Here is a 24,745-nt window from a genome sequence, read left to right as displayed (position 1 = left end):
CTGTCAGCGATGAATCACCCTATAGCATCTTTCTCTCTTTCATGCAATACAATAGCAAGTAGTTTCATATTCAGTATGACATTGCAAAAGGACTATGACTCAAGTCCCACAGGCTTTAGCATGCAAAATATTTCATTAAATTCTTTTTCTTTTCAAACAAGAAATCTAAAAAGATATGATTATAACTCACAAAATATTTGTGGGAATTTTTTATCATGTCCTAAAGGCACTGGATGATTTATTTATTTCATTGGTCAGAAACTGACAAAGCTCATTCACATAATGTAAGTCAGGGCTAAAGCTAAATACATTGATCTCACCAACACATAAATAGGCTTAGGTCATTTATTTAAAGTAAAGCAAAATATAAATTCTTGTTTCACTTAAAATATTGACATTCAACTAGATTTTTCTTAACTAGACAAAAATATACCTGTCTAAAGAGATATAATTGTTACAAAGAAAAATTTAGTAATATCTACTGAAATTATAGATATGCTTGAACCTTGACTCAACACTCTCATCTCTAGGAATGTATCCAGAAGACATACTAGCAACAATAGGAAACAAAATATGTACAAGATTATTTATTGAAGGACTGTTTTATACTAGCAAAAAAGTGAAAATAATCCAAATAGCCATCATTATAGGACTTATTTCAAAAGTTATGGCATGCTCCACAAATTGGGAAACTCTGTTACTGTAAAAGTAAATGAATCTATTTCTATACATTACTATAGTGTAATCTCTTAGATTTATCATTAGTTGAAGAAAAATCAGTAGAAAATGTGAGTATATCACAGTTTAACTAAGAAAGAAGAGGATGTAAATATATATGTTTGTGTTTGACAAAAAAAAAAAATGAAATGAAAAACCAGAGTTTTTTAAAAAATGTTTACCTATAGGCAGAGTGTAGGGTGAGGGTATAGGAAAAAGGGCAAAAGGTTAGGAGTTAAAGATCTTGAATACATCTGTTTCTATACGCTTAAAAAAGAAATCCTGAAAAATAAAAAGAATATGACAAACAAATAACACTAAACAAATAAAATTTTGTAATTTGTTGGTGGTTAACCACCCAGAGAGTGGCTATTCCAAGAGTCTTTAACAAAGTCATTTAACTTAAAAAAATTTACACTGATTTCCATAAATATACTGTTGGTGAAAATTGTGATTGTCAGTGGAGCCTTTTGAGTATTTTGTGGGATAAAGCAGATGAGAAGTTATGTGCTATCCTCATTCTACAATTGCTATTAATGTTGGGAACTGATATTCTCTGTGTGGCAGAAAAGAGATTTAAATTAAAATGTTAGAATTGGTTAAATATAAATTCAGAAGTTTTTAATTGTAATTGAAAGAATCAGTTGAACTCATATTTTACCTTTAAAAAGTAATCCTACCTGCACTCACTTATAAGGCCTAAAATTAATAACCCACAGTTGCATATAACTAAGTTAAAAATGCCCCTTGGAAAAATGTCCATTCCAGGTATGGAACTGAATACATACGAGATGAGCCTGGGGGTTTATAACTCTTAGCAAGGAAGACATCAAAGATTATTCTAGTCATTCCGAAAGGAGTCACGTCAATCTGACTGGGCTCCATTGGCCAAAGAAATAATGGAGGAAATACATCAAATGTATTTAAAATACTGAATTAATAATTGTACGAAAAAACATACAAACAAAAAAACAAAGACCAAACCCTATTAGGTCACCACTGAAGTACACTAAAAATGGTAAAAGGAACAAAATAAATACTTATCCTGCCTTTTCTATGTGGATTTTACCAAACAGAAACCAAATAGAGGATGAGTATTCATCTTTACAAAAGTAACCCAGGTAATACATTAAAAAAGAATTAAAAAATATTAAAGTATCACTCTTTTGCTGTCCCTGAAATATTAATGAATAGACATTAATTATTAATTGCCACTAAATTACAGAAAGAGAAACAAAATTGCATGCCTCCTAATAAAAGGACATATCACCACCAAGGAAGGAGATTTAACAAATGCATCACACCTGAATTTGATCAAGCTCAGATTCAATTACCAATGAATATAATATCAGAGGTTAGACAAATACGCTAAAAGACACTATGAAGACTCAATCAGCTAAATCTGGACTGTGGGCAATTGAAGAAAAATGACACAGTTTCTAACAAACAAGTGTCAAAGAAAAAGAAAGATGGAGAGGAAAGCTTTATATTAAAAGAAATTAATGAAATATTTCAAACCAAATGTACTATGAAACCATCTAGATATCAAGTGAATCAAACAATTATATTTATGAGACAACTGTAAAATAGAATAGTGACTCCTACTTTATGAATTAAAGAATTTTACTGTCATATTTTAGGTGTGATAATGGTAATGCATTTTTTTAGGAGTCCTTAACTTAGAGAGATAGATATTGAAATAAAGATGAGATGTTATAATGACACGGATTATTTCACTATAACACAGCACCTTAGTGCATGAGGATGTTAGGTGGAGTTCCCTCAAAACAGACCTGGGACAAGGATTCATGGGGCCATTTTGTTAAGTTGGTACACCCACTGCCACCCATGGAGAACAGATGAGAGTAGGAGTGAACAGGTGGTATTCCATGGAACATCCTGCAGAAGGTAGCTTTAACATGATCCTGCAGTGGAAGTAAAGAGTACAAATTAAACCTTTGAGATTTGCAGACCCAATACATAGAAGCTATGCTTCCATGCCCCACATCTGTCAATAATTATTTGAGGGCCACCCAGGAACTAGCAAATTCCCAAGCACTACTGTCCTGGAGATGAGAATGAGGAGATAGAGGCATACAAATAAGGAACTGAAGAATCAACTTTGCATGTTACGGGGACTATGTGTGAAAGAAAATTGGTCCAGTTGATAACTGGAGTCTGGGTGATTGATGGTGGGTACATGGAGGCTGACTCTATTATTCTGTGTTCTTTAGAATTTAACACCCCTCCAGAGGCTTAAAAGATGAAGTTTTTAGATAAATAAGTTGATTTCAAAGTATTATCCTGGTGTTCCTTGGTTTATGGAGGCATCACTTTAACCTCTGCCTCCCTCTTCACATGGCCTTCTTCTCTGTGTCTCTCTCTGCATCTATGTATCTCAAATCTCTCCCTCCTCACTTATATAAAAAACAACTGTCTTTGGATTTAAGGCCCATCCTAAATCAGGATTATCTCATTTCAAGATCCTTACCTTAATTAAATCTGCAAAGACTCTATTTCTAAATAATGCTCCACTTGCAGGTATTAAGGGTTAGGAATTGGATGTATCTTTTTGGGGGGAGAGTCTCCACTAAACCCACCACAGAGTGTGAAAGAGAAGGGGAGTTGATTCCTATGAACTTGGCATAAAAAAGGATGGGGCAGAATCTTCAGGCATTGTTATCTCTCTCTCCTCTAGTCCTAGGGCAATGTCATTCGTTATCTAGTAGCTACTTATCTCTCTATCACCTACCACATGGTCTGTTTACTATTAGCCATCAAATTTACTTTGTGGAAGCCCACTAGGCTAGGAGAAGAAAATCTGCAAATCAACTCCTCCTGGCATCCAAAAACCAGCATGGGATAGAGGCTGCACTCCTACTTAATGCAGTGTCTCCTATTTGGACATAAGCCTGAAGAGGAGAAAATGGGAATACTCGTCTAGCTTCTTAACTTGTTTCCTCTCTTCTTCTCACTGGCCATTCTCAGGGGTATGGAAATCACTGGCATGTAATTTATTTCTCTTGTATCTTATCCTCTTACCAGAAAATAAAAAATTGTACACATAGTATATTCTCTTCACACCAAGAGAGTTCTCTAAACTAAGTCACCAAGGCTAACCTTTGGTATAGTAAAGGAGACATCATTAAAGAAATTTAGAAAATCCTTTTCCAAACTAATTTGCCTGGTTTAAAAGCCTATTGTATCTTGATGCCAGATCCTTTTAGGGAATGTAAAACATTAAAGATCTTCTGGATATCTCTCTTTGTTTATTTCTGTAGCATTGCTAATAACTTCCCATTCTACCCCCAACTACCCTAAACCTGTCTGCCCCCAGGGAAATGGATACCCAGGCTAATTATGGTGAAAATCTTGTACTCGATATTTCACTCTATCAAATAATAAAATAAGAGACTTGAAATGAGAGAGGCTACTAGAAGATGAGAATTAGTAAGAAAAATGCAGAAATGAAAATAAAGTGGAGCAAAAAGGGCTCATCCAGAATCTTTGTAAAACCAGCAAATTCCAAGCTCCTGGCAGTTTCTCCTCCTTAGTCCTCTCCTAAAAACGTCTCCTTTCTGTTTTCTCCTCCTTCTGTTCCCATTGGTGGGCCATGGCAAGCTTTCCTTCATCAGTACTCCAGCAGGATGCTTCTCTCTAAAAGGCCTTCCTCCTGTGAGGTCCCACCAGTCTTCCCATCACAGAGTTTCACCAGATGCTCAGCACTGATACTGACATCTCTTGTTTGGGGCCTGTCCCTCCCCTTCCCCTCCACCCCCATATATTCAGCAAGCAGATGATTTTCTTAAACTCCAATTTAATAGCATTATCTCCAAGCCACAGTGTGACTGAAGCTTAAAAGAGCATCAGTTACGAAATGCTTTGCGTATATGAGTTGGAGAAATCTGAAACCTGCACACAGAGAAGTCCCTTATATGCCTTTCCCCAAGTGAAGCAAAAAAGTTTTGCTAGTGTAGGTGGAACAAAGGAGGGCTGGAAAGTTTTTCTTACACTAACTGTATATGCCTGAACAACTTTACAGCTCATATTCAGCTTTCATCAGATTTCTGCACAGCCTCAAGACTAACCTCGATCTCCAGTATGCAATGCTCAGTGTGCCTTATCCTGTAAAATCAGTGAATGCTCGGGTGCACATATGCACAGTAGCTAACTTTATAAAATGGCTAGAAATAGCACTCCAGGGCCAAAGCTTGCCCTTTGTTTAAGGCTGGATGAGATTCATGTTACTTTTTCCTTTAAGATTACAAAAGTGTGATATTAGTTCCCTTGCTTATAATACATCTGCTAGATTTACAAAAGTTAATGGTAGAAGTAGCTTAGGGCTAGAGGACATTAGGAGAGGGAAAGAGTCTGTGTTCCTTTGATTTCTCATTAATTCCTTCCTTTATAGACAGCATATGCATCTTATTGAATTTTATATGAAAAACATCCACTCATCATCCAAAAAGGACTGAAAAGATGACAGAAAGAAAAAAAAAAAAAACACACAGCAAATAATACAGTAGAGTTCTACTTTTTGGCTATCACATCTACCATAATCACCAGTGAGTAAATAAACTTTCTTCAGATAAGTGAGGAGATAATCTTTCTCTTTAGTCAAACTCAGAATCTTAGCTGCCCTTTTTCTCCCCAAGTTTGTTTGTTGTTTATTTCACACTTGGGAAAATACAGTTTCTGCTGAGGCTGATTACCTCAGTGGTTAATTTTAATCACATGGCAGTTTTGCTCTGAAAATGCAACAAAACTCTGATTTAAATCTTTTAAAAATATCTCTTTACTGATATTCAAATTTAATTATTGTAAGAACAGTACCACTATATTAAAATATAATCACCTTACACCTTTTGGCTTCATGACAATGTTCATAAAGTGCTTAATATTCATGTAACATGCTACCTCACCCTGTAATATCACTATATTTATGGAAAGAAATTGTAATCCTCTTTACTGGCTCAGGTTAATTCCAATAAAATATTAAATCCATTTTCTAATCTAAATGAGTTCATTAGGAGAGGCATGGTACTGAGAATACCAAACTCTCTACAGAGTTCAGCTTCATTACATTTCCGCACTGTGCGTTTCCAGAGCTGTTGTACTACATTTATGAGGATTTATCTGTACTGTTCCAAAAACATTCATCCTAATTCTACTCCTTCTGTGCATGCTAATCATGAATATGTTAAGTGGAAATACTAAGCTTGTAGCCAATCTCATCCCCAGATGGGTTCAAGTTATGATTACAGAAGCAAATTTGCCATAAGCACTCTTAGAGCAGCACCAGTGAGGAGGAAATGAAGGTTTGAAGCTATGCTAAAAAAAGAGAGAGAAGAAAAAAAGATAGCTTGAGACAGAGTAGGAAAGTCACAGACGTTAGAGAAAGAGAGAAATAAAGAAGGTATTTCCAGAATTGCTGTGTCTCAGGGAGAGCTTCAAGAATATATAAATAGATCTGTCCAAAGAAATTTAAAATAAATACAGGGATTAAATCATTAGCTTTAACTGCTTGGAGTCCCCAAAGTCCATAATCCGAAGTTGAACTCCACATTATTCAGCTCATTACATCTAGCAAAGCTTTACTCCATTAAGCTCTCCATTTGAAAGAAATAATGGACCTTTTAGGAAGGGAAGATGAGACCAATCTGGGATGTTCAGGTAGTGAATAATTATACAATCCCCAACTGTTTGCCCATGGAGTGCTTTGACCTGTTTTTCACTACACCTAGCAGTTATTTCCTTTCCCTTGCAGAGAAAAAAAAAATAATAGTTTGGATTACATATCACATGAAATGAACCCATTAAGAATCTTTCAATCATCTCCAATATGTTAGCATTTGCAGTAAACTTTGAGTAAAACCATCTTAATCTACCTTTCAGATACTTAGTTAATAAAACAAAGGATTTCTCAAATAGACATGTGGTATATATCCACCTATTTTTAGTAAAAGATAAGATGGAAAAGAGCAAGAAGCAAGTTATTTTTTGTGTGCTAGTTAATAAAGCTACACACAGGTCCTTGTTGTGTTTGCAATAAATTATCAGCCTAAAGTGAAATCCAGTGGCCACTGGTTGTCACTGTTGTACCACAAAACAGCAATGCAGGTATTAGTTTTCAAAAGACTGCCTTTACAGAACAAAGTTTGAAATAGTGTATCTGACTATTTGGTTTATCACTAAAGCGGAGTACAGAAACCCATACCAAGACCCCATGGATTTCAGACTAGTATTAGGTATTTTGATGTGGAAGTTTGACCACAAAATAGTATGTGAATCACATGGAGATGTGAAATAAAGATCTGATTATATACTTAAATACCCTTTGTATTTAAATAGTCATGTGAGGTATCTGTTGTATCTGTTAATTACAGCACACCTTTTTTCTGATGTTTAAACTAAATATTATGTTAATACCCAGTGTACATAACTGATCATTTCGAGGCTTAGATACATTATTCAAATGAAGAGCTTTCTAATGATCCTGCTTATAACATTTTTAACCAATAGATGAGTAGATAGCCTAGACATAATCTTCCCTTTTCCCAAATCTGATTAAAACTGGCAAGAAAAGAAATCAATGGAATCCTGAATACAAAATCCCAAAATATTCTGCTGTGTTTGAAATTAATTAAGTACTGTGATGCAGGAGGCTCAAATCAATAAACATCAATGACGGTAGTGTTAAAGGTGGGAAGAGTTGGCAAGAAATCAGCATGGTATTCGTGGTTATAAGATGATTATCTACTCAATGAAATTAAAGGTTAAAATTAGACCAGCTGTGCTTTGGGAAAATGCAGAGGCAGGTCTTGAGAGTCAAGAACAATGATTTTATCCTGAATACAATCTTTCAAACTTGAAAAATTATACTTTTTAAACAAATAAAAGGGTAGCATTTCAATTTCAATTTTAATAAAATAAGATACTTTCCAAACTGTTTTAACAGTGGGGAAAAAAATAAAAAAAAAAAAAAACTGGGCCCAAAACAGATGATTGAACTTGGTGTACCCCCAAAAAAATAATTAATAAAAAAAAAAAAACAAAAAAAAAAACTGGGCCCTAGTGTTTTCCAGTGATCACAGCTAGAGTTGAACAGGAGAGAGAAAGTTAAAAGTATCAGTGGCGCTTTTACTTATCATTTGCACATACTTAGCTGGACTTTGGGTCTACTTTCATATGATTTCTCAAGATAAAGTATGATTGTTTTTCAAGGTCATTCTTTCTTCTTTTATCTATTCTCTTTATTCCCTTTCTTCCTTCCTTCTTACTTTCATTCTTGCTTTTTCTCCTTTAACCTCAGGCAGAAGTTATAATCCAGAAACAATGAGGCAAAACACAAAATTAGGAAAGAAGAGATAACTAATGCTACCAATATTGTTAATAGATATAAATATTTGTCCCATCTTTTCCTCATCAAAAATAGGTAAAGTTATAAAAAGGTCACATCTCTTATATTTTCTTACATCTTACACTTTTATGCATTGATTTTTGACTTAATATGGCAAATGGGAATAATTCACTTCTCTTGTAAGAGGCAATCACAGTGGTATTAAACGATTTCACAAGAAAATTGTTTACATCCAAAAACTTAAACTATGAAAAGAAAGCCTATCAACAGTGGTGTCTATTCATATAAACTTCCCACAGTGTGTTCTTTAAACCAAGTGTTCATTAACATGAAAAGAAGAACAGCCACATAATCAGTAGGGATGCTCATGGAAAATGACGGTTCTTGGCCTTTATACAAGACCTACAGCTTCAGAATCTCTCTGTAGAGTTTTTAAATACACATTTTCAGCAAACTTCCCACATAATTAGGAACATTAAACTTTGAGAGTCACTCTTTCTGTCTCATTAAAGAAGAAAAAACATACTATGACATTATAAATTTTAAAATTATACCATTTTCAGGATCAATAGAATCAAAAACAAAGGTTATATAATATCCTTTAGATGAACAGCCCTGAATAGAAGGTAGCATTTTTATTTTCTAATATAATAATTATATATGTTTATAAAGGTATATTTCATAAACTACATGAAGTATAAACCCTAACCGAAGAAAGAAATCTTTTGAAAATACTTGTGATGAAAGGGATTCCATGAAATACACACTAGGTAGCCAAAAAACAAAAACAAAAGCCCTCATCTCTTCTGTCCTGTGACAGCTCTTGTATCATTGCCCTGTTGGGTTTTGATACAAACCCATTTTTCATGGTTAGTAAATTACCTGAGGAAAGTTTATTGGTATTCAAATTCTTTGCATCCCCAAAATACTATACTCAGCTCTATTCGTGTAGTATCTACAGAGTAATCATTTAGTGAATTAAAAAGATATTTAATAGCACACACTGTATACTTCCCTAAGACCATAGATATAGTCTTTAATCATTTAGGGTAAAGCACATTTTTGAAAATTAAATAATTTTCAATGTAATCCTTAAAGTAAAATCATTTAAAATCCAACTATGTTCTAATGTTACATGCCTTCCATGTTCTCTGAAAGAGGTGCAATGAATGCATAAAGAGCCTTAACCAAAAGAGAAGGAAAATAAAAGATTAGGAAGGAGGGAGGCATCAAATTGTAGTATAAACATCACCAGCCTGAAATTTAAGACTGTGACAGTTCCTAGATTCCCCTTCTTCCTTTTAGACCCAGAACTCACACCCAGGTCTTAGCAGGGCACAGGCCTCCCAGCTAGAGACTACAATTCCCAAATGCCTTGGCCATGTGACCAAGTGCTCATAAAAGGAGCCTGCTTTCCCTTTAGTTTCTTATTTCTTTGTCTAGAAGTTTAAAATGGTGCTGATTCAACCTCAGTGTTGATTGGCTACAACACCCTAGGGAAGGCAGACTAATGAAACAAAAGGAACCTTAACTTCTATTTTAGACAGGTGAAAACAAAAGTAAAGTTCTAACTTGTCTGAGGTGTTATATTTTTACCCCTCTGTCTTAGCATGTAACAGAACTAATTCAGCCACACAAAAAATTAGTGTGATCATGTTCAGTACATTACTTCACTCAGTTTTCTTCATCATGAGTTGACGGATTATGGAGCTCACTGGCAGAAATTAGGGAAGATTTAACTGTACAGGAGGTGGCCAAAACAAGGAAGCATAGAAAGGGAGCCCAAAGCTTGGGAGAGAGCTGAGATAAACAGTATTACTACTGATGAAGAACATTTGGAAATACGGAGTTGCTTTAGTCTCAAGGAAAAGTAAAACATTTAATATTCTAAAATGGAAAAAAAACTGAGTTCTTGCCATGCCTCGGGATACATGTCATACCCAGAAAGGACCCAGAAGTTAGAAATACAAATTATTTAAGTAATTTTTTGACAAGACTAGAGAGCAAGTAGAACATGAACAAAAGCAAAAGTTAAAAGCCCCCGTTTAAAGTAATTTAAAGCATACTTTAGCTTCCCATTTTAACTCATTTAATATAAGGTTTTAAGACAGACATTTATCTTTAAAAAAAGAGAGATATGACTAATTCCAATATCTGAAATAGTTGTTTTTTCTTAAACAGATTTTAAAACTACACATAATAGTTTTCAATTAATAAATGGACCATCCAGCTTAGATGTTTTAGGTCTCTGATCTGCATATGCCACTTCTTCCTACCCATGAACCAAAACAGCCACAACTTTAAAGTACGAAATAAGGCATCATCTCTTAACATTTGTAAAATGTGTGCCCTTCTGAGAGGTCAATACACAGAATAAACAAAGCAGGATAGTTAAATGTTCAGGAAGGTATTTCATAAAGAAGACAGAGGTAGCTAAAGTAAAACTATAAAAGAGGTTGCATTTATGGCCATCGTCTATACTGACTACATGCACTTCCCCCACTTCCCTATGCCCTTCAAGGAAAGCTAGCCCAGCCATTCTCTGATTTGCCTCCGGTAGTTGCCAATCACTCAGATATGTCAGGATTCTCCTGGAATCTTTGTCAAATTCTCAGCTTCAGGACTAAGTTATTTTCCTCAGAGATGCTGAGAGAGTTTATATGTTATATTACTCCAACACCTTCACTCCGGCCATGCATCGTCTCTTTACTCCTAGTAAAAATGTCTGAGTCTTATGTCCCCCAAAACTATCTCTATGCAGTAAAAATGCCTGAGACTTATGTCCCAAGAAACTGTCTCTATGCAGTAAAAATGCCAGAGTTATTTTCCAAGAAACTTTGCTTTTTAAGATGGGCTTTAGCCAAATAGATCAACTAGTATACAAAGGGGAAGAGTAATGGCCACTCCCTTCTCTCTTCATGTATAGATAATATGTATTTATGTTAAGTAGAGTTTGTGATGATGACGCCTGATTAAAATGGCGCAGAGACTCTAACGTTGAGGTTTTGAGACAACATGGTAGGGAGAAAACACTCAGCAGGCAGTCTTTTGGAAATTCACTAGGAATAAACTCATAAGATTTGTTCTCACCCATGAATGCAATTTTTTAAACTATGTCACGTCTAAGGTTACTAAATCAATGAGTCCATGTTTTTAAAATTGACTCAAATATTTGTCAAAATTATATTTATTAATTAAAAAATTAAGTATATCTTACACCTGCAACCTGTCAACATTATATTTCACCTATCCATTATTACAATGATTACTCAATTCGTCCCATTCTGTTTTCCATTCCGTGGTTCATGTATGTGCAGAAAAAAGAATTACTGACCATCTGAATTCTTCTTCCTCCCAGGCCGCTATAGAACAGAAAAAAGAAAAAGAAAAAAAACAAACAAGACTCATTGTTCTTATCTCAACACTGCCAAACAGACAGACTTGAAATATCTAAGATTTTCATCCTTCTTGGAAATGGTTTTCAGCTTAAAGGCATTTGACCTGGAGCGAGGTTATATTTCAGTCAGCCTACTGAATGGTATCTAGAGAGGCCCGTCAGCAGAAGCTTAGCAGAAAAATGTGAGTGAAAGTTCAATTGCCTGGTAGCTGAGAAAACTGGAGGAGGGCAAATCGGCTTGAATATCAAAGCTAAATTCTGTCAAAATGGTAAAAGTCTCTTCCAAAACAAGACATCCCAGGAAGGCATTAATTGAGAAAACTCAAATAATAGTTGACCTATCTGAGTAAGAGCATCTTAAAAAGCTTTGAAACAGTTCCTGGAGACATCTAAGACCCAGACATTATTATTAGGAGTAAAAGGATAAGATACATGGCCAGCAGGTGTTGATACAATGTAACTAACCTCTCCCAATATCCTTGATGAAAAAAACTTAGTTCAGAAGCCAAGAGTTTTACAAAGATTATGGAACAATATTGGCATAGCTGATGAAAAGTCTAAGGAATTTTATTTTAGGGTGTATAGCCAGGATGTTTATGAGCAAGAATCAGTTATGATTGATAGTGCTAATTGTTTCAGCCTGAGCATTTTAAAAACACTACTTTCTAATATGTGTAGAAGTGATCAGAGGAGAGGAATAGTTTAAAACTCATAAACTGGGACTAGGTTAATCAACACAGGTGTTAGTGCCTGGGTCACTCTTCTCTGTATTCACTCTTCTCTGTATGATGGCACTGAAACCATCAATGCCTGAAGTTATGGAATATTTTTTCCTCAAACTGAGCAACCTGATCTGTGATGGCTGCACATACGCATTGTCTGCTGGGCCACTTGGCAGCAATTTTCAGTCTATTTCTGTAAATTGAGCTTTACATTGTGCTTTGAAAGTTTCCCCCTCTAGATTACAGGGGCTCCTATGCTGTTCAGTATATAGGACTCACTTTTGCCTTTAGCTGCCTTCCAACATAATCGGGCCTAGAAAAATTGAGCAGTGCACCTCATTTTTATCAGTTGGGTATAACATTTTCAGCAGAGCAAGTGGGAGTGCTTTTTAGGTTTAGTGGAAGATGGAGGAAAGTAGTCAAGAGGGGAGTTGAATACCTGATTTGAAGTTTAGTATAGTTGGAGAGTCAAACCGCCCTACTTCCTGGCCCAGAGTTTCTTTCATGATTCTTTAAGATTTTTTGTAGGAGATTCTTCAAGAGTAAGTGAGCAGATGCTCTTATTCTTTTGCAAGCTGGTGCTTATACTGACTGAACAGCAGCAACCCAATATTACTGGCTTCTTAAGAATAGTGTAAGGATGTGGCATGCACCAGGAAATTCCATGTGGGTGGCATCTATGCCACCACATCCCAGCATCCACATGCTTCGTTAGGAACCACAGCCCAAGCTTCCCCTCTCTGACATAATGATTCCTGATCTCTCACCGTAACTTCACATGCATGAAATTACTTCTTACTAGCTCTGGATAACAACAAAAATTGGTTATGTGTGACCACTGATAGGAGCAAATCTCCACCTCCCGTTATAAATGCACAGCAAGACATGCTTATATAGGGGCATGTCTGTATATGTTCTTCCTTCAGACTCGTTCATACGTTGGGCTTGGGGTAGATCTCAAGGAAGATCATGGGGAGAGAGAGCACAAGTTTTAATTTCAATGTTTTAAGCATTGTAAATGGCATGTCCATTTTGTTGATAATTTCCTCTCTACTTTCTACTCTGGGAGGTTTCCCATTTCTCTTTTGATAGAAAAGGAAAGCAGTTTGGTTGCAGCAACAGGGCATTGCGATCCTACTTCAATTTATAAGTGCTACCAAGGATGTGAACTAATAAATTGAATATCCATTTATTGTAACAATATTGATAAGTTGGAGAGGTAACACTATGAGTCTAAAACCCCACTGCAGTGATCAGTAAGCAGAAAGGAAGCAAACAGTCCTATATTCCACCAGCAATCCTTAAACATGCATGATTCCATGCATGCTGTTTAGATAGGTCAAAACCTTTGCATATTTTTTTATTCCACCCAGGTTTGCATTCAGTGCCTCCTTCAGAGGAATCTAAATGACATTTTCCCACAGGGAGTCCCAAAACACCACCTATCTCCATGCTCCAACTTGGCTTCACATCATCTGCAAGGAGTCAGTCATATGGTCCACCCTGTTGCCACCATCACAATCCTCCTTGAAGAAAATCCTAAAACCAATTATTTTTCGTCTAAATGTACATAAAGCATATTTTCATGACAAAAACTACGTTTGAACTAGGATTCTGTTTTCTATAATTTTGATATATTACATACATTGGTTAACAATAAATTAGGTTCTTTTATCACTGCTCTTGCGTTTAGTTCTATTTTATATTTTTCCAAAGTCTGTTTTTCTCCAATCATTACTCTTATTTATTTTGAAGTAATATTTGTGCTTGATTACATTAATAGATGTCACTGTTGATTTTATTACTCATTTTACTTCCCAAGCCTCTTAAATTCAAAACAGGAGTACCCCTTCTGCTAGCTATACCTCTCCAAACCTAAAGGTATCTTCTAATGCTATTCACATATGAATATAAAATGCTTCTAAATGAGAAGTTCTGTTTAAAGAGTTCAAGAATATGACTGAAAATTTCCAATAATGTGGATTAAAATAAGCCAAAGCCTCAGTAGTCATAAACTCCACTTACCTACTTCAAAACTGAGCAGTTAGACACTTTCCAACAATTAAAATGCCCCAAACACTTCTAGCCCAGGTTGCCTTATGTGTTATTTAAATGTTTAGAGCCTGGAGTGGTTGTCAAAAATAAGCATCTCCAATGGCACATTTTGAAAAGACTTAAGAACTTCTAGTGATATTCTTAAGATTTACACATCTTATTATTAAGGATAGATCAATATTTGAGTCACTGGTTCCTCTGTATAGGTGTGACCTAATTCTATGAAGTACAAGGAACATTTCTGTCAATAAAAAGAGCAGATGCTCTGTCTTGTGTTGCTTGTGTCTGACACTGTGCAAAACTTAAGTGATTATTCTTTATGTCAAACCTCAGACAATGACTGGAGGAGTACAAAAATAACACAGGAGTTACTCCATTTGTTCTCAATCTCTGCCTCTGGCCATGGCTTTTCTTACCTACATGAAATGATTATCACCTGTGAAGTGCTTACTGTGGGCCAGGCACAGTGCCATGTCTTAAAATGAATTAAACCCATTTAATTCTCATAAAAGTTCTAGGGGGTAGGTAACATTATTATTGACATCCTGTATTAGAAAACTGAGTCCTCGAGAGTTGAGAATCTTGACCTAGCTTACCCAAGTAGTAAGGGGAGTGGCACTCAAGTCCAAGTGGTCTGATTCCAGGAAAAATGCTATGCACTATTGCATTTCACTGTCTCATCTTCATGATGTTGATTCCTCCTTAACCACGTCTTGAGAAAGAGCCTAGCCTTGCCACTGGGAATGAGACTGAGGAAGGTTGGGGGGAGAAATTAGCCTCATCCTAAATTTGGAATTCCTGGACCTGTGCACCCCCTACCAAGCAGCAACCCCTCCCTAATCCATATGTGGTTTACCAGTCTTAACTTCTGTCTGACTTCTAAAGGCTCTCTAGCTGCTTTCACTTTTCCATAGCCCATCCCATTTCTTGGAATCTTGAACATCTGCTTAACTCTTGTTAAGTCTCCATGTGAATGATACTCCTCATGATCTCAATCTTATCCTAAAGTCTTCCTTGGAGATGGATGAAGTATACTGAGATTATGCTAGAACCATGGAGATATAAGAAGGGATAAACATCACAATGTATTTTACAGAATTAGAAAGGATTATTTTCCGCTGAACATTTCAAATTTCTCACTGCCCTTAAAACTGTGGAATCTGCTCTTGTTTGTGTGGGTGGAAGCCCTGTATTTCAACTTCTCCTCTTCTACTTTTGGATGTTTGGCCTTAAGACTTATGCACCAATCCACCCATACTTTCAGCTCTTTCACATTAGCTTCTCCTTTTAAACCCACTGCAAAAAAGGTGTTGCTTTCTTAAGGTGCTGTATGCGCGTAAAAAACATACTTTTTTTTAGGTTATTTTAATTGGTGTTTTTGATAATATTAACAGCTGTTTTTAATCTGAGTCATTCAAATACAATTAGTCCTAATCCTTTTTATTCTCCCTTCCTAATTCTCTCTTGATGGTTTTACTAGAAGAAGACAGAGTAAAATTTCTATATTTCTTTTCTTTCCTGTCTCCTTTGATAGGAAAGAATAAAGAAAACATAATTCCATTGCTCTCATTCTTCCTTCACTGATGGATATATTCCTTTGGTTCAAAGGAGGATCTAAGGCTCAGTTATGTATCTAGGAAAAAAATCCAATCATCTTTCTTTTCTTTCACTCAGGCAAAACCAACTTTCTCATTTCTCAACAAATATTTAATCACAACTCTATCTCCTTGTGTATATTAAAATAATTCTTCATAACTTTTTCTCGTTTCTTTCCCTTTTACGGAAAGAAGGGAAGATTTGAGGGAAAATTTGAGGGAAATATTTTGAGGCTTCATTCTTACATGGTAAATTCTGCATTGAGTACAATGCCTGAAAAAGTATAGGTACTCTCTAAATATTTATTGAGTGAATAAATGAATTAAATAGTCTCTTTATTATTACTGTATTGACATAGCAAAATATTTAAAAACAAAATAAATAAAAAGTGTCATTCAATTAAAAAAAGAATACATTTTAACTTTCAAAAAGAGAAAAAATAATACTTAAATATTCATACATGCAAAATCTACCCTTTCTCAAAGTTAGAATTCTTCTTCTTACATTACAAAGAATCAACAGATTCTCATGTGGATAACCTTTTACTCACAACCATTTTCAAAGTTTCGTTTTTCAGTACAATGATTTAGGAAAAAAATACCAAAGAGTTCTGACTCAAGTGTTGGTATACGTAAAAACTCAAACTGTAGAAAAGTATTTCTATATAAAGTGCATATGCAACCTTGAGTATACATGCTAAGCTGCCAGTTTTAAATCAAAACGAATCACATGTTACCTCTGAGGAGAGTTCTTGATTCTATATCACAGTGTCCCCAAGGACAGGGGTAGAAACTAAACAAATGCATGTTGAATTGACTTTCAGCACTTTGAGAAAAGTAACTCTTTTGAGAATTGATGTTTCACTTCTCCCTCAGTTTTTCTCAGCCTTTCCCAACAGAGAGAGAACATTATTTTTAATATTTGCTTTACATTTTCCAAGGTTTCTTTAAAATTTAACATTTTACGATTCTATTACTATTTCTACTTTTTATCAAGTTTAATGATAGAAAAAAGTGAAAAGAAATTAAATACAATAAAAAAGGGAAAAGGATAGAAAATACTTGGAAGGACTGAAAAACTGAAAAGAAATAGCAAAGTTTTCTCACATAACACGAGAATATGAGTCCGTATTTGTATAAATGCATATACACGCGAACACATACATACCCACACTCCCATACATACACACATACTCCTACAACTGGAATTCACGTGTTGTCACAAAACGAAATATGCATAATATTTAAGTTGTAGAAATTATTACTGCTGGGAATTTCAAAATGCAAGAAATGTGTATTCAATATTTTAAAAATTATTTTCCAGATAAATAAATATTTTCTCTTGAGATTACAAACTGTTTGAAACATGATTACTTTTCTTATTATTTTTTGGGGGTACACAAAGTATAGTCATCTGTTTTTATACACATATCCCCGTATTCCCTCCCTTCCTTGACGCCCCCCCGCTTGAGTCCCCCCTCCCTCCCCCCCCCAGTCCTCTAAGGCATCCTCCATCCTCCAGTTGAACTCCCTTTGCTATACAACAGCTTCCCACTGGCTATCTATTTTACAGTTGGTAGTATATATATATCTCTGTGCTACTCCCTCGCTTCATCTCAGCTTCCCCTTCACCCCCCACCTCCTCCCAAACCTCGAGTTCTCCAGTCCATTCTCTGTATCTGCTTCCTTGTTCTTGTCTTGTATATATATGCCACATCTTCTGTATCCATTCATTTGTTGATGGGCATTTAGGTTGCTTCCATGTCCTGGCTATTGTAAATAGTGCTGCAATAAACATTATGGTAAAAGTTTCTTTTGGGATTATGGTTTTCTTTGGGTGTACGCCCAGGAGTGGGATTACTGGATCATACGGTAGTTCTATTTGTAGTTTTTGAAGGAACCTCCAAATTGTTTTCCATAGTGGCTGTACCCACTTACATTCCCACCAAAAGTGCAGAGAGTTCCCTTTTCTCCACATCCTCTCCAACATTTGTGGTTTCCAGATTTTGTGATGATGGCCATTCTGATTGGTGTGAGGTGATACCTCATTGTGGCTTTGACTTGCATTTCTCTGATGATGAGTGATGTGGAGCATCTTTTCATGTGTTTGTTGGCCATCTGTATGTCTTCTTTGGAGAAATGTCTATTTAGGTCTTCTGCCCATTTGTGGATTGGGTTATTTGCTTTTTTGGTATTAAGCTGCATGAGCTGCTTGTATATTTTGGAGGTTAATCCTTTGTCCGTTGTTTCATAGGCAATTATTTTTTCCCACTCTGAGGGTTGCCTTTTAGTCTTGTTTATGGTTTCTTTCACTGTGCAAAAGCTTTTAAGTTTCATGAGGTCCCATTTGTTTATTCTTGATTTTATTTCCAGGATTCTAGGAGGTGGGTCAAAAAGGATCTTGCTTTGATGGATGTCATAGAGTGTTCTGCCTATGTTTTCCTCTAGGAGTTTTATAGTGTCTGACCTTACATTTAGGTCTTTAATCCATTTGGAGTTTATTTTTGTGTATGGTGTTAGGAAGTGTTCTAATTGCATTCTTTTACATGTGGCTGTCCAATTTTCCCAGCACCACTTATGGAAGAGGCTGTCTTTTTTCCATTGTATACTCGTGCCTCCTTTGTCAAAGAGAAGGTGCCCATATGTGTTTGGGCTTACTTGTGAGTTCTCTATTTTATTCCATTCATCGTCCTTTCTATTTTTGTGCCAGTACCGTACTGTCTTGATCACTATGGCCTTGTAGTATAGTTTGAAGTCAGGAAGCCTGATTCCACCAACTCCATTTTTCCTTCTCAAGATTGCTTTGGCTATTCGGGATCTTTTGCGTTTCCATACAAATCGTAAGATTTCTTGCTCTAGTTCTGTGAAAAATGCCCTTGGTAATTTGATGGGGATAGCACTGAATCTGTAAATTGCTTTGGGTAGTACAGACATTTTCACGATGTTGATTCTTCCAATCCAGGAACATGGTATGTCCCTCCATCTGTTTGTGTCGTCTTTGATTTCTTTCATCAATGTCTTAAAGTTTTCTCCATACAGATCTTTTGCCTCCTTAGGCAGGTTTATTCCTAGGTATTGTATTCTTTTTGTTGCAATGGTGAATGGGATTGTTTCCTTCATTTCTCTTTCTGCTCTTCCATTGTTAGTGTATAGGAATGCAAGAGATTTCTGTGCATTAATTTTGTATCCTGCTACTTTACTAAACTCATCAATGAGTGCTAGCAGTTTTCTGGTAGAGTCTTTAGGGTTTTCTATGTATAATATCATGTCATCTGCAAAGAGTGACAATTTTACTTCTTCTTTTCCAATTTGGATTCCTTTGATTTCTTTTTCTTCTCTGATTGCTGTGGCTAAAACTTCCAAAACTATGTTGAATAATAATGGTGAGAGTGGACACCCTTGTCTTGTTCCTGTTCTTAGAGGGAATTCTTCCAGTTTTTTCTCATTGAGAACAATGTTGGCTTTTGGTTTTTCATATATGGCTTTTATTATGTTGAGGTCATTTCCTTCTATGCCCATTTTCTGGAGAGCTTTTATCATAAATGGATGTTGAACTTTGTCAAAAGCTTTTTCTGCATCTACTGAGATGATCATATGTTTTTTATCCTTCAATTTGTTGATATGATGTATCACGTTGATTGATTTGTGTATATTGAAGAATCCTTGCATCCCAGGGATAAACCCCACTTGATCATGGTGGATGATTTTTTTAATGTGCTGTTGCAGTCTGTTAGCTAGTATTTTGTTGAGGATTTTTGCATCTATATTCATCAGTGATATTGGTCTGTAGTTTTCTTTTTTTGTGACATCTTTGCCTGGTTTTGGTATCAGGGTGATGGTAGCCTCGTAGAATGAGTTTGGGAGTGTTCCGCCTTCTGCAATATTTTGGAAGAGTTTGAGAAGGATAGGTGTTAGCTCTTCTCTAAATGTTTCATAGAATTCACCCGTGAACCCATCAGGTCCTGGGGTTTTGTGTGTTGGGAGATTTTTAATCACTGCCTCAATTTCCGCACTTGTGATTGGTCTGTTCATGGTTTCTATTTCTTCCTGGTTCAGTCTTGGAAGATTGTATTTTTCTAAGAATGTATCCATTTCTTCCAGGTTATCCAACTGATTGGCATATAGTTGCTTGTAGTAGTCTCTCATGATGTTTTGTATTTCTGAGGTGTCCGTTGTGACTTCTCCTTTTTCCTTTCTAATTCTGTTGATTAGCATCTTCTCCCTTTTTTTCTTGATGAGTCTGGCTAATGGTTTATCAATTTTGTTAATCTTCTCAAAGAACCAGCTTTTAGTTTTATTAATTTTTGCTATTGCTTCCTTCCTTTCTTTTTCATTTATTTCTGCTCTGATCTTTATGATTTCTTTCCTTCTGCTCATTTTGGGGTTTCTTTGTTCTTCTTTCTCTACTTGTTTTAGGTGTAAGGTTAGGTTGTTTATTCGATCATTTTCTTGTTTCTTAAGGTAGGACTGTATTGCTATAAACTTCCCTCTTAGAACTGCTTTTGCTGCGTCCCATAGATTTTGGGTTGTTGTGTTCTTGTTGTCGTTTCTTTCTAGATATTTTGTAATTTCCTCTTTGATTTCTTTAGTGATTCCTTGGTTGTTTAAGAGTGAATTGTTTAGCCGCCATGTGTTTGTATGTTTTGCAGTTTTTTTCCTGTAACTGATATCTAGTCTCATGGCGTTGTGGCCTGAGAAGATGCTTGATATGATTTCAATTTTCTTGAATTTGCTGAGGTTTGATTTGTGACCCAAGATGTGATCTATCCTGGAAAATGTTCCATGTGCACTTGAGAAGAACGTGTAGTCTGTCGTTTTTGGATGGAATGTCCTATGAGTATCAATTAAGTCGAGATGGTCTAATGTGTCATTTAAAGCTTGTGTGTCTTTATTGATTTTCTGTTTGGATGATCTGTCCATTGATGTAAGTGGGGTGTTCAAGTCTCCCACTATTATTGTGTTCCTGTCGATGTCCCCTTTTATAGCTGTTAGCATTTGCCTTATGTATTGAGGTGCTCCTATGTTAGGGGCATAGATATTTACCATTGTGATATGTTCTTCTTGAATGGATCCCTTGATCATTAGGTAGTGTCCTTCCTTGTCTCTTGTAATAGTCTTTACTTTCAAGTCTAATTTGTCTGATATGAGTATTGCTACTCCAGCTTTCTTTTGACTTCCATTTGCATGGAATATCTTTTTCCATCCCTTTCCTTTCAGTCTATATGTATCCCTTGGTCTGAAGTGGGTTTCTTGGAGGCAGCATATAGAAGGGTCTTATTTTTGTATCCATTCAGCCAGTCTGTGTCTTTTGGTTGGAGCATTTAATCCATTTACATTTAAGGTGATTATTGACATGTGTGTTCCAGTTACCATTTTCTGAATTGTTTTGGGTTTGTATTTGTAGGTCTTTTCCTTTTCTTGTGTGTCCTACTTAGAGAAGTACCCTTAGCACTTGTTGTAAGGCTGGTGTGGTGGTGCTGAATTCTCTTTACTTTTGCTTGTCTGGAAAGCTTTTGATTTCACCCTCAAATCTGAATGAGATTCTTGCTGGGTAGAGTATTCTTGGCTGTAGCTTTTTCTCTTTCAGAACTTTCAGTATATCCTGCCATTCCCTTCTGGCCTGCAGAGTTTCTGTAGAAAGGTCAGCTCTTATCCTTATGGGTTTTCCCTTATATGTTGTTTGTTGCTTTTCTGTTGCTGCTTTTAATATTTTTTCTTTGTGTTTAATTGTCGTTAGCTTGATTAATATGTGTCTTGGTGTATTTCTCCTTGGGTTTATTCTGTATGGGACTCTCTGTGCTTCTTGGACTTGGTGAATTATTTCCTTTCCCATGTTGGGGAAGTTTTCCACTAGAACCTCTTCAAATATTTTCTCAGACCCTTTCTTCTTTTATTCTTCTTCTGGCATGCCTATAATTCGGATGTTGGTATGCTTAATGTTATCAGTGAGGTCTCTGAGACTGTCTTCTATTCTTTTTATTCTTTTTTCTTTTTCCTGCTTTGTGGCGTTTATTTCCCCCATTCTATCTTCCAACTCACTTATTCGTTCTTCTGCCTCAGTCATTCTGCTGGTTATAGCACCTAGAGTATTTTTAATTTCAGTTATTTTCTTGTCCATTGCTGTTTGTTTTTCTGAGTTCTTATGAACTGTTTCTTGTACTTTCTCTATTTTGTTATCGAGATTTTGTATCATTGTTACTATCATTACTCTAAATTCTTTTTCAGGCATTTTTCCTATTTCCTCCTCATTCATTTGGTCTTGTGGGTTTTTTTCCTGCTCTTTTGCCTACATGGTGTTTCTTTGTTTCCTCATGGTTGTCCAAACTTTTGGGGTTGCTTGTCCTGGCGATAGAGGTGTTTACAGAAGACTGTCCAAGCCTCAGACTAATGTCCAAGTATTGGATTAAACAAATATTAAGTCTAGGAAACACATACATGTATAAGACACACGATTACTGAATCCGTTAGGACATAAGGCTCTAGAAAGACCTGACAGAACCCCAGTGTGCTATCAGATATTCAAAGAGAAACCCAGCAGAAATTGACAACTGAAACAGAACAAATCAGAGACAAAAGCAAAAGCAAACACACAAACAAATAACACCCTACACATACAAACATTAATCCAGGGAAATTTTGTAAGCTAGGATCAAATATAGAAAAGAGCCAGAGTACCACCAGAGAGAATGGAGATTCTCAGAATGTAATTAGACAACTGTACTAAGAACTAAGATAAAGACAAAAGCCTAATATTAAATACCAAGGCAGTGCGTCATCTGGAGAATAGAGCAAGGAGTCTGAGCAGATCGATAGTGTTGCTTATAAGTATGTTAAGATAAAATAAACTTAAAATGGCTGGAAGAAAGGGGAACAGAAGAGCGTAGTGTGTTTGGAAATATGCAAATAAAAAGAAAGGAATAGAAATGTATAAAAGATAGGGATGAAAGGAAAGTATGAGAGATATATTGTCCATACTACCAAAAACTTAGCTAGATATAGAAGTATATAAAAAGTCAAAAAAAAATAAAATAAAATAAAAAATATCATTAAAAAATTATGTTATAAACTTGTAGATCCCTTAGGGCTAAGATCATATTTAATAAAGAAAAAAAAAAGAGAGAGAGAGAAAAAGAAAAAAAAAAAATCCAGAACTGATCCCAGAATGGACCAGTTCAATAGGATTGATACTAATATTTCTGTTTCCTTAGCGTCTCAGCTGTAAGTGTCCTTCTACTCGCCTTGGGTTTCTTTGCATTATTCTGTGACCAGCAGAGGTTCCTTTATTTTTCGTCTGTAAGCGTAGGTGTGTGGGGAGGGAGAGGGTACAATAGTGGCTCCTTCTCCTGGGATTGAGTGAGCAGTGGTGCATTGTTTTTTCAGTGGGGCTTGGAGGTGCCTGTTGCAGAGGGACACCGGTGGCTCAGGCATAAACAGAAAGTCTTAGAGTTGGGCCTCTCTCCAGTTTTTGTTGTTGTTGTTGTTGTTGTTTTCTCGGCAGCCTCCCTGCTGCCAGGCGTTCCAAGGGGTTTTAATCTAGCCCCACCCGAGTGCCTGAGAGTGCTTGTTTTCCCTGAGCGCCTTAGGTGGCCCACGGTGTCTCTCCACTGCCTGTTGCAGAGGTGCCAAAAGAGAGAGAGAGGCTACGCGCGGGACTCCTCCCCCCCGCCCATGAGCCTGCAGCCTCCAGCTGCCATCATGGCCAGGCAGCACTCAGGGCAGGCACTCCTCGCCGCGGACCTCTTCCCTCCTGTCCTCTCGGTCCGTCACCTTACTGGCAACAATGTTTCTCACCCTGAACCAGCTCTCCGGTTCCCACGCTCCTGCTCCTGGACCCCCTGTTTAGCTATGGATCGACGTCTCGGTCCGGGAACGCTAAGCTGTGCTGCGGACCCTCCGTATGTTTCTCACTCCCTCCCGTCTGCCACAGCTCCGCCACTTCACCCTCTTTGAGCCGTCGTAGATGCCTCCCTACCGGTTATGTCGGGCTCCTTGCGGTCCTTTCTGGTGTCCGAGGCCGTCTGCTGGTGTTCAGCTGGTTCTCTGTGGGAATTATTGCGTCCTTCGGTGCATTCCCAATGCATCTGTGGAGAGGGATGCATTCCACGTCCCTCTACTTCGCCGCCATCTTTTTTCTCCCGATTACTTTTCTAATACAAAATGGAGAGACCTATCTGCCTTTATTAAAAATATATAAACTTTGAAAAAGCTATTTATTATCACAATTTACATAGTATTTGTATTCTCATAAATTTTGATTATTTCAATTTTACAATAATAATAAAATGGGAGATGAGCTGTGAAAGTGTTGGAAATATTTTCACGTTTTACATTTTTATCATTGTATGCAGAAATATGTCATATTTATCATTTATCACATATGAAATTGTATTGGCAAATTTCATTTCCATATTTGAAATCAGATCTCAAAGTTTTGTTTTATTTTATGTGTGTGTTAAAACAAAGACATAATGATTGTCTCAAAGACTTATAAAGTTTTTTCTGTTAAGGCTAATATTTACCCCCAATTTACTTTTAAATGTCAGATTAGTCACCTTAGAATTAGTACAGCTTTCAAAAATCCTCAAATTTGTCCAGATTTTTCTTCTGATGCCATGTTAAAGACCGTGGACTGTTATCCCTTGGTAAGCAACCTGATTGTGTATGACTTGACTATGTAAAACCAAATCAACACACTCAAGACATCAGTAAATAAAATGAAAGTCATCATCAAGTGAGAATATATGGGTAAATTATTCCTAGGTGGCCACTAACTTGTGGGAAATATGGCCTCTTATTTTTTATCCTTTGTTCTATTAAATAAAAGCATAAATGATTTAAGTAACTAGAGACAGATAAATTTCCATCAGGAAAAAAGAAAGATTAACAAATTAAGTGAAAA

Source organism: Hippopotamus amphibius, chromosome 10 (genome assembly GCF_030028045.1).
Source record: "Hippopotamus amphibius kiboko isolate mHipAmp2 chromosome 10, mHipAmp2.hap2, whole genome shotgun sequence".
NCBI classification, from domain to species: domain Eukaryota; kingdom Metazoa; phylum Chordata; class Mammalia; order Artiodactyla; family Hippopotamidae; genus Hippopotamus; species Hippopotamus amphibius.
This window is presented reverse-complemented; position numbering follows the sequence as displayed.